Source organism: Stenella coeruleoalba, assembly GCF_951394435.1.
Source record: "Stenella coeruleoalba genome assembly, chromosome: 4".
NCBI classification, from domain to species: domain Eukaryota; kingdom Metazoa; phylum Chordata; class Mammalia; order Artiodactyla; family Delphinidae; genus Stenella; species Stenella coeruleoalba.
In genome coordinates this window covers 32692660-32711062 of record NC_137149.1, presented here as the reverse complement: position 1 = coordinate 32711062, position 18403 = coordinate 32692660, and the positions used below count along the sequence as shown (strand labels likewise).

Sequence of the window (18403 nt, the reverse complement as noted above, 5' to 3'; positions counted from 1 at the left end):
TGGGGCTCAGATCATCTCAGTCATTGCAGGGAGAAGTTTTTGTAGTTGATTTTTTCCTTCCTTTTTTGGGGGAGGGGAATGGGAGGATCAGGAGATACCTTTTTCTGTAATCTTTTGTTTTCTCTTGTGTATTTTTTTCAAAAGAATTTAGTAAAACAAACCAACCAAAACCGGGTGGTTCAAGATCTCATGGCCAAAAGCTTTGAAAAAGAATTCCCTAGTGATTGTAAAGCTGTTGCAGCTGAGAGCAATAAGGTCTGAGCTTACTGCTCTTGAAAGCCTAACAGACTTGGGCTTAAGTAATGCTTCTGCTCTTCCAAACCAACTGACCTTCAAGAAATACTTAACCACTTCAAATTACAGTATCCTCACCTGTGAAATGGAGGTAATAATATCTACCTCATAGAGTTGAGAGGATTCAATAAGATCATATACCTGGGGAAAGCATTGGAAGAATTGTAGCATTTATAAGTAATGTACTAATAATATTCAACTTTCTTGTCTTGGTTTGTAAGTTCAAGTTCCTTTGTAACTAATAGATCAATAGTCTTTACAGACTGCTTTTGCCAAAAGAATTTTAGTTTTATCTGGGTTTCATTACCTTCCATTTTATCCTCCTTTTAGGAAGATGAAAACGTGTTTTGGAATATTCTCTGTGGTTTTAAAGCAGGAAATTGGGAGAGGGAAAGAAGATATTCAAGTTCCTTATCTTTGCTATAGCAAGTCTTGGATTTGCAATAAATATTTTGCATGGGAAAAAATGATTCTTGGACAGTTTTACAATGCCAAAACAAGTCCTCTGGATTCCACATTTGTTTAGTTTCTTAAAAATTGTACTCTCATTTGTTATAATAATTCACATGTGCATATTTGGTATGTATGATGTATATATATTTTTCTTTACTATCTTTTAGTATAGTACCAATAGAAGTCAAGCCCATCACCTCAAGGAATCTAAATCTAAGATGTTATTTAACTCATGTACATTCGAGGGACTATGGTAGGTGCTGGGCATACTTCCATGCAAAGATTTTAGTACATTGTTCAGCACAGTGGACCTTTACCAAGGTCAGACATTTGAAAATGAAAGAAGAAACAACTTCAGTGTCTCATCAGTAGAGAAATGGTTAAATAAATGATAGTAAATCCATACAATGGAATGCTGTGCAGCTGTTAGAAAGAATGAGGAAAAGCCGTATGCACTGAGTTGGAAACATCTCTAAGATGTATTAAATAAAAAAAGCAAGTCTGAGAACTATGTACATGACATGACTCCATTTAGGTTAAAAGATATCCACATATACATATGTAATATGTATATGTCAAATATATACATTTTATTTATAGATTTATACCTATCCCATAGACAGAAACTAGAATACCCATCACCTGTGACCTTGGGGAAGGGAGCAGTTAAGTCAAGGAGGAATTTATTGTTTTGCTCTAACAATTGTGCATCATTTGGATCACTTAGAATGTAGTATTCTTGTTTACTTCCATGCATTTTTAAAATGATGAATGGACAACACAATTGGAGTAAGATCAAGAAAACTTATATAAATCTTTTTAAAATTATTTCTAATTATGATAAAATTTAAATGACATAAAATTCACCATCATAACCATTTTTAAGTGTACAGTGCAGTGGCTTCAATTACATTCACATTATTGTGCTACCAATCAACAACATCCATCTTCAGAACTCTTCACCTTGAAAAACTGAAACTCTGTACTCATTTAGCAATTCCCCATTCGCCTCTTCCCCTAGCCCCTGGCAGCGACCGTCCTACTTTCTGCTCCTATGATTCTTTTTTTTAAAAAATACAACAGAAAGTTTAAATCTTAGTTTTCTTTCATTAGGGTAACACCATTTCCCAAGGAAATTATACAATTTAACACATTATTTCACAGCCAAATGCACTACATCTGCCTGCTTGTGCTTTGGGTTCGTTTTGTAACAGCTGAACCGACTTCCACGCCTCTTCACTGGGTGAACCGTCCTTGCGGCGCCTCTTGATGACGTGCCTGGTTTTAAATGCCTGCGCCGGCTGTGCGCGCAGCAGCAGGAGGTTGGAGAGAAGCGACGCCTGGCTGTGCTGGGATTTGTACCCAGTGCGGGGGGGCGGGGACCGCAGCACAAAGGGGCTCCCGGCAGGAGTGTGGAGCGTGTGTGAGGTTTCCTCGTGCAACAACTCTGACTTAGCGGAGGTTTCATGTGCAGAAACTACCATATTCCTTATAAAGACAGTTGCCATGTTGTGGCTGAATCCGCACAGACGGAGGCTGCCTGGCCGACAGCGTTCGGAACCTGAACCCGCCTGCGCCCTGGGGAAGATGCCGTCCCTCTGAGTGTCCGCAAGCTGCTGTTGCTGTAAATTTGACTGCCTCAAGTACTTCATGTAAGTAGAATCGTATAATATTTGTATTTCTGTGCCTGGTTTATTCCACTCAGTGTGTCCTCAGCTGCTAGGTCATGTCCTCAGGGTTCATCCATGTTGAATTTCCTTCCTTTTCAAGGCTGAATGATATTCCTGTGTGTGTATCACATTTTGTTTATGCATTCGGTAAATCTTTTAAAAGTGATGTTTCAGTTGGCTATAATACATAATAAAAATGTGGATAAGGATGACATTATGTTTAAAGAAAACTGAAAATCAGAAAAGAATTTAAGAAGAACTTACAAAGTTACTGTTGTCACATAGCTGGTAGAATAATCTCTCTGAGAGTTGCCCCTCCCCCCTTTTTCTTGGTCTTAGGGAATATGAATCAAGAAAGAATTGGAAAATTAAATACTTGCTCCTATAGATTGGAAAATGTAAGTAAGTAAAAATCCAAGTAAGACCAAATAGGGCATAATTTCACTATTTGAGTCTTACCTCAAACATTTTGTTACATGTAAATTCGTTAGTGCCATTCTATTTAAACTCCTGAAGGAACCAATTAAATGGACTTTAAGGATATTTTAAAAGAAGAGTAATTAGGAACACAGGGCTTTAAACTTTTTTGCCTAATTTATTCTGTATCTGGAGGCATAACTAAAACTTTACTATATAAAAGAATGGAGGAAATTGGACAAGGGATTGCAGGATGTTAACAAAACATCATCCCTGTACATGTAATATTTATATTGCCAAATGCCAGTAGGAATTCCTTTTGCATTTTATTTTTGCCTAATTACTTATGTCAGGAATTTCTGAAATGATTAGGAGCCAAAAAGGAAAGAAGAAACTTTCTTAGTGTTCTTCTCTTTGTTAAATAGTTGCAGAGTAGGTGTCTCTTATCCACAAGTGTCCAAAGGATATGCTCCAGGTGTTCCTCAAAAATAATTTAAATCTTTTTTCTTTTTGTGTTAATATGAAACACACATAATAACTTACTTTCACCAATCAGGTTATTATGTAATTTCAGACAAGAAATGTGATAGCTTTAACAAGGTCATTGTCAGAGTTCAGGAAGACTAGAGACCCATGTCTTTTTTCTCTGTGGCATATGCCACCTCCTTTTCCTTTGCCCCATTTCCCTTCTTATTCTGTTCTGTCTGTTTTTCTCAGTTTAGTAGCTATATATATATGTATGTTTTTTTTTTTTTTTTTGCGGTACGCGGACCTCTCACTGTTGTGACCTCTCCCGTTGCGGAGCACAGGCTCCGGACGCGCAGGCTCAGCGGCCATGGCTCACAGGCCCAGCCACTCCACGGCATGTGGGATCTTTCCGGACCGGGGCACGAAGCCGCGTCCCCTGCATCGGCAGGCGGACTCTCAACCACTGCGCCACTAGGGAAGCCCAGTAGTTATACATTTTTAGGCTGTGATTTTCACTGGCAGTAATAGAGTAATCTTTCACTTGTTTTGGCTTAAGTTCATTCTGCATTTCAGACTCACTTATTGTTGTATCATTAATAATTGTAGCTTTTTCCACTCAGAGGCTGTGAGAAAAGACAGACAAAAGTGCTTGCAAAAAGAGAATGGCAGCATGGCAAAATGCAAGGAAAACAGTAAATATATTGTATAGACATTTTTGTGACTATAGGTTTCTGGTTAAAACAGTCTTTTTTTTTAAAAAAAAAAATTTATTTATTTATTTTTGGCTGCGTTGGGTCTTTGTTGCTGCGTGTGGGCTTTCTCCAGTTGTGGTGAGCGGGGGCTACTCTTTGTTGTGGTGCACAGGCTTCTCATTGCAGTGACTTGTCTTGTTGTGGAGCACAGGCTCTAGGCACGTGGGCTTCTGTAGTTGTGGCACGTGGGCTCAGTAGTTGTTGCTCACGGGCTCTAGAGCACAGGCTCAGTAGTTGTGGTGCATGGGCTTAGTTGCTCCGTGGCATGTGGGATCTTCCCAGGCCAGGGCTCAAACCTGTCTCCCGTGCATTGGCAGGCGGATTCTTTACGACTGTGCCACCAGGGAAGCCCAAAACAGTCTTTTTTCATATTTGTTCTTTATTATATAATAGTCTAATAAAGGAATGATGAGTGAAAAATGTGGACATATATACAATAAATCTATAATAAATAGTGTTGCAATATGCATATCCATCATCAGTTAATGATACAACCCCAAGTGGAACATGTTTCTCAAATTTCAATACTGAGCTGATGAACAGATACTCACTAGATAGTCAACAGATGTATATTAAACTAAACTGATTTGTAAGTCAGAGATTATCTCTTTATAATTACACTTAATAGCTCCATATAAAACAATATGATTAGCAATGTATAGAATGCATTCTGATCTTAAAGGTTATCATTACAAGAAAAAAAATTGTAACTTGTATGGATGTTAACTAGACTTATTGTGGTGATCATTTTGCAATATATACAAATATCAAATCATTATGTTGTACACCTGAAATTAATATGATGTTACATGTCAATTACACCTCAATTTAAAAACAATGTGATCTGAGCTCTTTATGAAGGAGTTAAGGGAGTTTTTCACATCTCCCCTAAGGTACATTGGGATGTACACCACACTCTTTCACCAAACCTAGGGAATTGGCAGTTCTCCTTGATTCCACCTTAGTGTCAGCATTGCACTTGCCTCAGGTCCATCAATCACATTTCTTAATTCCATGGTCCAAAGTGCTCACAAAACAGCCTCTTCTTACTCCTACTTCCTTATTTCAGGTCCTAATTAACTCCTGGCTGAGTTACTGCAGCATCCTCTGAACTCAGCTTTTTGCCTATATTTTATTCCATTCTTAGCTTTCAAAGTGAAAATATGGCCATGCTACTGCACTGTTGAAAGCCTATCAAAGGTTGTCCAATGATGATGCCAATATTTTCCATACTTTTCTTATTGCACAGTCCTGTTGATCAAAATGATAAAAGATACTTCCAAATAGAAAAATGAGAGGATAAAAATTCAATGTAAAATATTTGTAGAAGGTTTACCACTCTTATTAGGTAATATTTCAAGGTAAACTAAATTTAGAGCAAGATTAACTACTAATGATGGTGGTTACAAGTCCATATTTAAAATAACCTTATTAATTTTAATTTATTTTGCTTGTCTTCATGTCAGATCTTTTTATAGTCAATATATTTGACATATAACATTGTGTATAGTTTGTTACTTTGGTACATAATATTGTAACATGATTGCTGTTGTGATATTTATCACGTTACATAATTATAGTACAATATTGTTGTTTATATTCATTAATACTGTGAATTAGATCATTGCAAGTTTGTTCTCTTAACAGCATCAGTCTTATCTACCCATCCCCTGATAACCAGCGTTTTACTCTCTATTTTTTATGAGCTTGGCTCTTTTAGATTCCATGTATAAGTGATATCATATCGTACTTGTCTTTCTTTGTCTGACTTCTCACAGCATAATGTGCTCAAGGTCCATCCATGTTGTCACAGATGGCAGGATATCCTTCTTTCTCACACATGAATAATATTCAACTGTATATATAGCACATCTTTTTTATCCATTCATCCACTGATGGTCATTTAGGTTGTTTCCATATCTTGGCTGTTGTGAATAATATTTCAGTAAAGATGAGAGTCATATATCTCTTCAAAATCCTGTTTTCATTTCTTTTGGGCATATACCCAGAAGTGGATTGCTAGATTGTTAGATCTATTTTTAATTTTTTGAGGAATTTCCATATTGTTTTCCACAGTGGTTGGACCAGTTTACATTCCCATCAACAGTGTTATAAGGGCTCCCTTTTGACCACATCCTTGCCAGCACCTGCTCTCTCTTGTCTTCTTGATGCTAGCCATTCTAGCAGGTGTGAGGTGGTATCTCATTGTGGTTTTGAGTTGCATTTCCCTGATGATTAGTAATGTTGAGCATCTTTTCATGAGCCTGTTGGCCATTTTGATGTCCTCTTTGGAAAATATCTATGTAGTTCTTTTGCTCATTTTTAAATTGGGTGTTTGTATTTGTTATTAACTTGTATGAGTTCTTTGTATATTTTGGATATTAACCCTTCATCTGATATATGGTTTACAAATTTTTTCTCCCATTCTGTAGGTTGTCTTTTCATTTTGTTGTTTCTTTTGCTGTATGAAGCTTTGAATTTGGTGTAGTCCCATTTGTTGATTCTTGCTTTTGTTGTTTGTGCTTTTGGCATCATGTCCCCAAAATCGTTGCCAACATCAATATCAAGGAGCTTCTTCCCCATATTTTCTTCTAGGAGTTTTGTGATATCAGGTTTTATGTTTACGTCTTTGATCCATTTCCAGTTAATATTTTATGAGTAGTGTGAGATAGGGATCCAGTTTTACTGTTCTGCATGTATTTCTCCAGTTTCCCCAGCATTAATTGTTGAAGACACTATCCTTTCCTTATTGAATGCTCTTGGCTTCCTTGTTGAATATTGGTTGATTGTATATGCCAGGATTTAATTCTGGGCTCTCTGTTCTGTTCCATTTGTTTACATGTATATTTTTGTGCTGTTCTTATTGCTCTGGCTTTGTTGTATAGTTTGAAATCAGGAAGCATGATACCCCCAGCTTTGTTCTTTTTTCTCAGGATTACTTTGGCTATTCAAGGTCTTTTGTGGTTCCACACAAATTTTACGATTGTTTCTTCTGTTTCGGTGAAGAATAACTGATATTTTGATGAGAATTGTGTTGAATCTGTAGATGGCTTTGAGCAGCATGGATATTTAAACAGTATAGTTCTTCCAATCCATGAACATGGGATTTAAAAAAAATTGTGTCTTCTTTGATTTCTCTCAGCAAAGTCTTGTAGTTTTCTTCTTTTTTAGGTATCATTCTGATATTTAAAAAAAAAATTTTTTAACAACTTTATTGGAGTATAATTGCTTTACAATGTTGTGTTAGTTCCTGCTGTATAACAAAGTGAATCAGCTATATGTATACATATATCCCCATATCCCCTCCCTCTTACATCTCCCTCCCACTGTCCCTATCCCACCCCTCTAGGTGGTCACAAAGCATGGAGCTGATCTCCCTGTGCTATGTGGCTGCTTCCCACTAACTATCTATTTTACATTTGGTAGTGTATATATGTCAGTGCCACTCTCTCAAAGTCTTGTAGTTTTAATTATACAGATATTTAACTTCCTTGGTTAAATTTAATTCTAAGTATTTTATTGTTCATGATGCTATTGTGAAAGGGATAGTTTTACTTCTTTTTCAGATGGTTCATTGTTAGTGTAAAGGAATGCAACTGATTTCTATATGTTGCTTTTGTATCCTGCAACTTTACTGAAACTGTTGATTAGTTCCAACATTTTTTTTGTTGACTTTTTGGAATTTTCTATATATAAAATCATATCATCAGCAGAAAGCAATAGCTTTGCATCTTCCTTTCTGATTTAGATGCCTTTTATTTCTTTGTCTTGCCTAATTGCCCTGTCTAGGGCTTCCAGTACTATATTGAATAAGAGAGATGAGAGAGTGGGCATTCTTGTCTTGCTCCTGATCTTAGAGGAAAAGCTTCCAGTTTTTCTCCATTGAATATAATGTTAGCTGTGGGTTAGTTAAATATGACTTTTATTATGTTGAGTTATGTTCTTTCTATACCCAATCTGTCAAAGGCTTTTTATCATGAAAGCATATTGTATTTTGTCAGATGCTTTTTCCGTGTCTGTTGAAATGATCATGTGATTTTTTGATTTTGTTGATGTGATATATTACGTTAATTGATTTGTGTATGTTGAATCATCTTTGCATTCCAGAGATGAATCCCACTGACTATAGTGCGTTATCTTTTTACTGTGTTCTTGAATTCAGTTTGCTAATATTTTATTGAGAATTTTTACATCTATGCTCACCAGGGATGTTGGCGTATAGTTTTCTTTTCTTGTGGTACCTGTACCTGGTTTTGGTATAAAGGTAATGTAATAGGGGCAGGGCGGGAGTGTGGCCATTGGTCCATGTCCGTTAGCTGTTCTGCTTTGCCAATGGTTGGCATGACAGTGGTCCCCACGGTGGCAGTCTCCCTTGGTTGCAGTCTGTGGGACCTGGCCCCCATTTGCCCTCTTGCCCCCTTCCCCAGAGCAGTTGCTGAGTGAGTCCTGACATAGCAGGGTGCTGAGGAGGGGTACAGAAGGGAAAGGCTGCGGCTACACCGGGCAGGCGCAAATGTTTCAGCCTCTCACTTTGGGTGACTGGGCTGTTTCAGGCGGCCGGGCAGGCATACTGACAGGTGGACCGGCAGACTAGTGGAGGTGGTGATGCTCTGTGTGATCGTCCATTAGGTAGACCCTCTGCTGGTGTGAAAGGCCAGTTGAAGATGCTGTGGCTGGAACATTGTGACCTGACCATGACCTGACCCCATGGACAGTTATAAGGACAAAGGATCTGACACCAAGAATTTTGCAACAACTAACCACGCTCCTCTCTCACCTTGCCTTTAAAAGGGCTTTGCTGAACGCCTTTGGGGAGTTTGGGTTTTTTAAGGCATGAGCCACCCATCTCTATGCATGGCCCTGCAATAAACCTTTCTTGGCTCCAAACTTCGATGTTTCAGTATCGTTTGGCCTCACTGTGCGCAGGGCACACAGACCTGTATTCGATAACAGTAATGCTGGCCTTATAGAATGAATTTGGAAGTGTTCTTTCCTCCTCAATATTTTGGAAGTGTTTGAGGAGGGTTGTTGTTAATTCTTCTTTAAATGTTTAGTAGAATTCACCAGTGAATCTGTCTGATTCTGAAGTTTTCTATGTTGGGATGTTTCTGTTATTGATTCAATCTCTTTACTGATTATTGGTCTCTTTATATTTTCTATTTCTTCCTGATTGAGTCTTGGTAAGTTGTGTTTCTAGAAATGTATCTAGTTCTTCTAGGTTATGTAACTTGTTGACATATAATTATTCATAGCAGTCTCTGATGTTCCTATGTATTTCTGTCTAGTATTAGTTGTAATGTTCCCTCTTCAATTTTATTTGAGTCTTCTCTCGTTTTTTCTTGGTTAATCTACCTAAAGCTTTGTCAATTTTGTTTGCCTTTTCAAAGAACTAGCTCTTAGATTCATTGTTCCTTTCTATTGTTTTTCTGGTCTCTATTTCATTTATTTCTGCTCTGATCCTTATTATTTCCTTCCTTCTGCTAACTTTGGGCTTGATTTGGTCTTTTTTGTCTAGTCCCTGAGGTGTAAAGTTAAGTATTTTATTTGAAATCTTTCTAATTTCTTAATATATGCATTTATTACTATAAACTTTCCTCTCAAAAGTGCTTTTGTTGCATTCCACAAGATTTGATGTATTTACATTTTCATTTGTTTTGAGATAATTTTTAATTTCACTTTTGATTTCTTTTTTGACCAATTGGTTGTTTAGAAGTGTGTTATTTAGTTTCCATATATTTGTACATCTTACCACTTTCCTATACTTGTTGATTTCTAGTTTGATACCATTGTGATCAGAAAAGATAGTTGCTATGATTTCAGTTTTCTTGAATTTGTTAAGGTTTGTTTTGTGTCCTGTTATACATCTGTCCTGGAGAAGTTCCATGTGCACTTGAGAAAACTGTGTATTCTGCTATGGTTGGTTGGAATGTTCAGTATATGTCTGCTGTGTTCATTTATTCTAAATTATGGTTCAACTCCAACATTAATTGTTCATTTTCTGTCTAGGCAATCTATTCTTTCCTGATAGTGGGATATTGAAATACAATATTATTATATTGTTGTGTAGGTCTCCCTTAAGATCCATTAGCATTTGCTTAATATTTTAGTACTCAGTGTTGGGAGCATGTATATTTACAGTTGTTATATCTTGATGTATTGACCCCTTTTTCATTTTATAATGACTTTGTCTCTTGCTACCATTTTTTGGCTTGAAGTCTGTTATGTCTGATATAAGTATGGCTATGTCCACTTTCTTTTGGTTTCTTCTTGCTTGGAATATCATCTTCAATCATTCACTTGAGCCTATGTGTGTCTTTAGAATTGAACTGAGTCTTCCGTAGGTAACATACAGTTGGGTCTTGTTTTGTTAATTCATCCAGCCACTCCGTGTTTTTTTGATTAGTGAGTTCAGTCTATTTACATTTAGATGATTATTGATGTGTAAGAACATACTACTGCCATTTTATCTTTTGTTTTCTGGTTATTTTTTTTCTCCATTGTTTCTTTTTCCTTCTGTTTCTGTCTACCTTTGTAAGTTGGTGGTTTTACATAGTGATTAGCTCAGTCTTCTGTTTTTTGTTTTGTGTCTCTGCTCTAGAGTTTTGCTTTGTGATTACCATAAAGTTTACATAAAACATCTCATAAATACAAGGGTCCGTTTTCTGCTTATAGCAACTTACCTTCATTTGCCTATAAAGGTTCCATTCTTCTATTCCTTCTTTTCTGTGGTTTGATGTCACAACTTATCTTTTTAAGCTGTGAATTTGTTACCAAATTGTAGTGACTATAGTTATTTTTAATATTCTTTTCCTTTAACGTTTATGCTATAATTGTTTAACACACTTCTAAAATAGAGTTACAGTTTTCTAATTCCGACTGTCTGTTTATCATCTTAATCAGAGTTTTGTGTGCCTTTGTCTTCATTTCAACTTGAAGAGCTCCCTCCAACATTTCTTGTAAGGCAGGTCTGGTGATTTGAACTCCCTCAGCTCTTTTTTGTCTGGGAAAGCTTTCATTTTCCCTTCATATCTGAAGGGTAACTTTGTCAGATAGAGTATTTTTGGCTGGCAATTTGTATATTTCCATAGTTAGAGCATGTCAGTCCACTCTCTCATGGCCTGTAGATTTTCTACTGAGAAATCTGATGGTGGCTTAATGGGGGTCCCTTTATAGATTACTTTCTTTTTTTCACTGAGTGTTTTTAAACTTCGTTATCATTGGCCTGACAGTTTCATCATAATGTGTCTTAGAAAAGTTCTTTTTGCATTGAGATACTAAGGTGTTCTGTTAGCTTTGTGGACTTGTATATACAGTTCTTTCCCCAGGTTTAGGAAGTTCTCAGCTGTTGTTTTTTAAAATAAACTCTCTGTCCCCTTCTTCTCTTTTCCTTCTGGTGAACCGATTACTTTTATGTTGGATTTTCTAATGGAGTCTGATAACTCTCATAAGGTTTCTTCTCTCTAAAAAAATCTTAGTTCTCTTTCACCTTCCATTTGAATCATTTCTAAATTCCTAACTTTCAGGTTGCTTATTCTCTCTTCCATCTGATCTGCTCTGTTTTCAATGCCTTCTAATGCATTCTTCATCTCTCTTTTTTTTTTTGAGTTTTATGGCTCCAGAATTTCTGTTTAGTTCTTTTTTAGAATTTACATCTGTTTGGTAAAGTGTTAATTAATTTTATTCCTGAGTTCATTGAATTGCCTTTTTGAGTTTTCTTGTAACTTGTTGAATTTCTTTATAACAACTATTTTGAATTCTCTATCAGAATGCAATATTCTGTGTCCGATTTCACTTGCTGGAGAATTGTGATTTTGTTTTTGTGATACCATATTACCATGATTTTTCATAGTGTTTGATGAAATGTTCCTCTGCTGCTGCATTTGAATTAGCAAACAACTTTTTTATTTAGGTAAGACTTTGTTTTCTTTCATTCTAACAATCCAAACAGGTTGGCAATTAGAAGTCTTTCTTTTGTTTTCCAGAAGGTGGTACTATAGCACAAGTTTTTGGTTTCAGTTACTGGTGCTAACTTGTAGCTAAATTTGGGAGTGAGCCCATAAAAACAAAAGCTGGCATAAAAAAAAACAAAAAAACTGGTGACAAGAGTTGGGAGGGGTGTGTTCTTAGCACTTGGGTTCTTGCCCAGTAGGGGGAGTCTCAGAGGGAGTGGAGGAGTCCAAGAGGTTTGTGGGCAGATCTTCTGCTGACATTTTGGGCAGATGGCATGAAATGCATTCCTTCAATTCTCTGCCTTCTTCCTTTTGCTTTCCCTCTCCTGGTCATGGAGACCTCTCTTCAGAAATCTGTTTTCTGAAAAGCAACAGGACCCTCTACTGCAGCCCCTGTGGCCAAGCAGACTTTTACTTTCCACGTCCTCTGCTAGAAGGGCTGCCACTACCATTAGTGTTGGTGTTGCTGCCACCACCACTGCCACAATGCTACTGCTGCTGCAACTCCCTTGACTCTATATATCCTCCACCATGGTCTAATGCACCCACTTTTGGATGCATTTCTGAAGTGTTCTGGTGTGCTCTGCAAAGGAACTATGATCAGTTATGGATATCCTATTAGTTGTAAATCAAAGTGGAGAGAGAAGAAGAATGACTCACACCAACCACCATGATGCTGATCCCCATCTTCTTAGATCATCATTTTTAACCTCATAATGTGGCTGATGAAATGTTGTCTCTACCATGCTTTCATTGCTATGTTTGCATTATTAGCATTATATTTATAGAGGGTTGTTTCTTTTTAAACCACTTATCTATGTTGTGACCCCTAAATATAGTTAATGTTGATAAAATTAGAAATATAATTCATGAATTCAGTTAACTGAGCACACGAACAGTACATTATTTTGAAATACTCAAAAAATAAACACACAAACTTCTCTGTTTTGGAACTTTCTCTTGTGTTCCATAGGAGATAATTTGATCACCTCACATAGTATGAATTAGGGATCCATTAATCCATCCATTCTGATTATAATTAAAGCTTAATTTATTTTCCATTTTTAAAGAAAATAAATAAAAATATAAATTCTAATATGTTCCTTGTACCTATGGAAAGGTCATCTTTCACATCCACTTTTAGAGACATGTCCTATAAAATACAATTCAAACTCCTTACTGTAATTCTTACTTGGGATTAGTGTTTTCATTATCTGTATTTTCCATCAATTTGCATTTAGCTTACACAAGTGTTTGTAGTTAAAACAAGTTTATAGCTTATAGTTGGGTCTTGCATTTGAATTCTAACAATATTTGTCTTTTAATTGGTATTTAGACCATTTACATTTAATGTAATTGTCAATTTGGTCAGCTTTAAATTTACCATCTTGCTATTTGTTTTCTATTTATCCCATCTATTCTTTTTTCTTTTTACCATTTTTATTTCCTTCTTTTGAATGGAGGTTTTAATGTGTGTCTTTAATTCCAATATTGATTTATTTCCTTTTTTCATGGTTCTGGTTTTAAAATTTTATCTTTATTGTATTACAATCTAGTCTCTAGTATTATATTACTTTTTACAGTAGTCTACTTTCATTATCTCCTCCCATTCTAGGTGCCATTGTTGTCATACATTTTATTTTATATTTGTCATAAACCCTATATTATTATTTATTATTATTATATAATTATTATTATTTTATTTCAGTCAACTATAATTTAAACCAAAATTTAAAATGAGAAAACATCTTTTCTATTTACCACATACTTAACGTTTTCAGCACCATTCCTTCTTTAGTAGAGTTCCAAATTTTCATGTTATAATTTTACTTCTGCTTAAAATTTTTCCTATAACATTTCTTATAGTGCCAGACAGTTGGTAACAAATTCTTTCTGTTTTTGTTTACCATGAAAAAGAGTTTTCTTTGTTTGTCTTTTACTTTTCTTTTTAAGGATAGTTTTATATGAAAGTTGCTTCTTTTAGTAGTTTAAAGATGTTGTTGCATCTCACCTGGATTGGATATTTTTTGATGAGAAATCTGTGATTATTATTATCTTTGTAGTGTGTTAGTGTTCTCTAGAGAAAGAGAACCAATAGGATAGATAGGTAAATAGGTAAATAGATGGATAGATATATAGGCAGATGGATGGATGGATGGATGGATACATAGATAGATGAATGAGGGAATTTATTGTAGGAATTGGCTCATGTGACTATGGAGGCCAAGAAGTCCCACAATTCGTTGTCTTCAAGCTGGAAGCCTAAGGAAGCAGGTGGTGTAGTTCCAGTACAAAGCCGAAGGCCTAAGAACCAGGAGAGCCAATGGTATAAGTCCTAATTTGAGTCCAAGAGTCTGGAACCAGGAGGACCTATGTAAAAGGACAGGAGAAAATGGATATCTCAGCTCAAGCAAGAGAGCAAATTCTCCCTTCTTCCATCTTTTTGTTCCACTCAGGCCCTCAGCCAATTATATGTTGTCTACTCACATTGGTCGGGGTGATCTTTTCAATCAACTGATTCAAATGCTAAACTCTTCTGGAAACACCCTCACAGGCACACCCAGAAATAAGTTTTACCAGCTGTCTGGGCCTTCCTTAGCTCAGTCAGGTTGACAGATAAATTAACTTTCACATGTAGGCAAAATGTTTTTTTCCCTCTCACACTTACTTTTTTCTTTTTATTGCTGGTTTTTCATAATTTGATTATGATGTGTCTTAGTATGATTTTCATTGTGTTTGTCATGTATTGGTTTCATGTAGCTTCTTAGTTTTGTGCAATTATGGAGTTCATCTACTTTGAAGAAGTTTTCAGCATTATTTTTCAGTTTTTGTCCTTCATCTCCTCACACACACACATTTTGCAACTCCAATTATACATATATTATTAGGCCTCTTAACATTGTCCCATAAGTCACTGAGGATCTTTTATTTTATTTTTAGTCTTTTTTCTCTTTGTTATTCAGTATGATAGTTTCTGTTGCTATGGTCCAAGATCACTGATCTTTTCTTCTAAAGTGTTTATGCTCTTACTAGTCGTAACTCTTTTGTTTCACTTGTTTTATTTTTCATCTCTAGAAGTTCCTTTTAGTTATTTTCTATATTTCCCATGTCTCTTATGTCTATATATATATTCTTAAGTTATCAAGCATATGGAACATATTTATAATGGCTGTTTTAAGGTCTTTGTCAGCTAATTCCATAATTTCTGCCATCGTTCATGAGAATGTTTCTATTTTCTGATATTTCTCCCAGAGTGTTTATTGGCATAGCTTGTTATTTTTCATTGTGGGGGACATAGTGAATGTTACATTGTTGAATATTTGGATTTTGTTCTAGCATATTAGTTTGCAAATAGTAAAGTTACTTACAGATTAGCTAAAACCCTTTGAGGTTTATTTCTAACATTTTTTAGAGCAGGCTTAGAATAGTCTAGTAATAGTTTATCCTTTATGCTAAGGTGTGTCCCTTCTGGGATTTCTACTGAATGCTATTAGTGACCAATAATGAATCTCCACTTTCACTGATCAGAGTTTGAATATCTCCCAGCCCTATAAAAGCTCTTGGAATTGGTTGCTTACCACTTCTTAGTTTTTCTTTGTTCAGTCTCTCAGAATTTCATCATGTACTCAAGTGGCTTAGTATTCAGTAAAATGTCAAAAGACCTCTGAATATTTCTAAAGCATTTTTTTCAGCCTGTAGTTGTATACTGAAACTTTCATCCATAATTCCAACTACTTCACGTTTCTTGATCTCAGACAAGAAAATTCAGTGAGACTCTTGGGTTCTATTTGGGATTCCTCTCTCTGTGCAACATTCTGGAATGTGACTCCAAGCAGAAATCTGAAACAATTGTAACACTCATTTTTTTTTTTCTCTCAGTGATCACAGTCTTGCACTTTTGGTTATTAGATGTCTGAAAATAGTTGTTTCATATATTTTGTCCAGCTTTCTATCTGTTTACAATAATGGGGAGTAAGTCTGTTTCATGTTACTTCTTCATGGCCAGAAATTGATTCAGTTTTGATTGTTTATGTTTTTTAAAGAAAGGCTTCATTTTATTTAAGTTTCTTTAAAACGTGTGCAGATACAGATTTATTTTTATCCTTCTTATTACATGTTATGAATTTTTATACATGCAGAGCCATGGTTTTTATCAATTCTTAAAAGTTCTGCATTATCACAGAATCATATCTTTATTCCTCTGTTCTTTTATTGTTACTCCGATAAGCTATATGTTAAACTTTCTCATTCTATCTTACTTTTTCTTAAATGTTGTTAATATTGTTTATGCTTTTGACTCTCAGTGACTTATTTGGGATAATTTCTTCAAATCCTTTTTCACTTGACAAATTTTCTTTTTGTCTTTATCTCATCTGTTAATTCATTGAATATATTTATTTAAAAATTTAACTATTATATATCTTATTTCTCAGTTATTTGAATTATTTGGTTCATTATCAAATATTTCTAATTATTTTTATAGTGTCCTTTTTACTTTTGACTTTTAAATTTCATTTTATATTTCTTTAAATATTTCTAACATAAGTCTTTTAAAGTCTTTTTAAAAAATATTTATTTTTTGGCTGCATCGGGTCTTCGTTGTGGCATGCGGAATCTTTCATTGTGGTGTGCGAGCTTCTCTCTAGCTGCGGCACACGGGCTGCAGAGTGCATGGGCTCTGTAGTTGTGGTGTGCAGGCTCCAGAATGCGTGGGCTCTGTAGTTGCAGCATGCAGTCTCTCTAGTTGTGGCTCATGGGCTTAGTTGCCCCGTGGCATGTGGGTTTCTAGTTTCCTGACCAGAGATCAAACCAGCGTCCCCTGCATTGCAAGGCAGATTCTTAACCACTGAACCACCAGGGAAGTCCCTAAAGTCTTATTTAGCAATTCCATTATCCAAATTGCTTCAGAGGGCAATCTCCTGACTTTCACTTACAGTGGCTTATTTCCTTGTGTAATTGGGACTTAGTGGGAATCCTAGAGTCCTAAATCAGTATTAATTTTCTCTGTAGAGGATTTGCGTTAACTTCCTGCTTCTTCTGAGATCCTGGTCGTTCTATGAACCTGGAATTAAGTACCCTTCAACTAGCTCTGCCTAATTCAAGAATGTCATATTTAACTCTTACACATTGTCATAGGCTCTGGGTACTGGTATCAGGGCAAGCCCAGTGTTTTTGTGTGCTTATTGATTATTCTTATTTTTCAAGTTTCAGTTCACTGTTCTTAATTGTTTGTTTATTTTATTCCTGAGATTTCTTTACTCTTTGTGAGCACCGTAATGTTTTAAAAATATGTTTGTTACAATTTATTTTTATTGGATTAGGAAAGACCTTCTGTGTATCCCAGGTATATCTTCATACTGCAGAAAGATGAAATCCCTGCTTCTGTTTCTGGCTTTATCTCTTGAAAATTCCCTTCTTTTACCTTGTGTTCTAGCAGGACCAAAATATGTGATACAGTTTATATGCACTCACATACTTCTTCCTAGGAGTGCTTTTCTACCACTTGTCTACTTGATACATTTTTGTTCAGTTTTCAATATGTAGTTAATGTCTTTGAAACATTCCTGGAATACAGTTATGGCTATCTCATTAATATCACTGATCTTTGTGCATAAATCTGAAAACAAATGCACCACAATGAAGTGAAGTTATTTAATATGTTTTCATTATATTTTAGTTATATACTTTTTAGCTAGGGTTTATTTATTTTTAAAATTTTCATATCTCTTGTGATTAACATAGTATGGGATACAGAGTGAATATTAAGAAATATGTTGAATGGATGGGTATTACTTCAGTATAATTGATACCAAGAAAGAGTAATGTTACACCTCTGACGTAATAATACATACCAAGATGAGTGATGGTCTCTATAAGTACGAGAAAAAGGAAAGCCAAAAATTAAAAATTAGTCAGCAGCCAAGTATAATCCAGGGAAAGGTTTCCCTAATTCTTTTTGTCTTTCAGTTATGTAATTTGGTAACTTTAGTTATTAAAGACAATCTATTACCTACTCAAAACAATATTATTCTACCTGCTAAGCAATATCTTAGTAGACATCTGTATATCTATGTAAATTTTCTACATATAGGAGAATAAAGAGTCAAATTGGACACTATAGTTCCACCCTGTTAGAGTTTATATTTTTCATGTAAAATAATAAATAGGTATTATGAATTTGACTATCCTGATAAAAATGAATCTTATATCTGTGTCAACTGATAAATTTATGCATGTACAATATTGAAAATCATACCCTAGACTTGAAATAACCTCACAAAATTGTTTTACTTTATATAAAATAAGATATAATCACGTAGTAAAATTCTGAGTTCTAGAGCCAAGGGCAACTTTTCTAATGTTATACATGACCTTTCCACAAAGCTGGAGACATTTTTCA

General features: G+C 35.4%; 1 long non-coding RNA gene across 3 annotated transcripts in view; it reads left to right on the top strand.

The window, feature by feature from the left end:
• The first annotated feature begins 2131 nt into the window (after positions 1–2131).
• Positions 2132–18403, top strand: part of LOC307185304 — a 269333-nt gene continuing 253061 nt past the window's right edge. For all 3 annotated transcript variants that reach the window (XR_013827950.1, XR_013827951.1, XR_013827952.1), the window contains exon 1: positions 2132–2399. This is a non-coding gene — a long non-coding RNA (uncharacterized lncRNA). The remainder of the gene's footprint in view (positions 2400–18403) is intronic.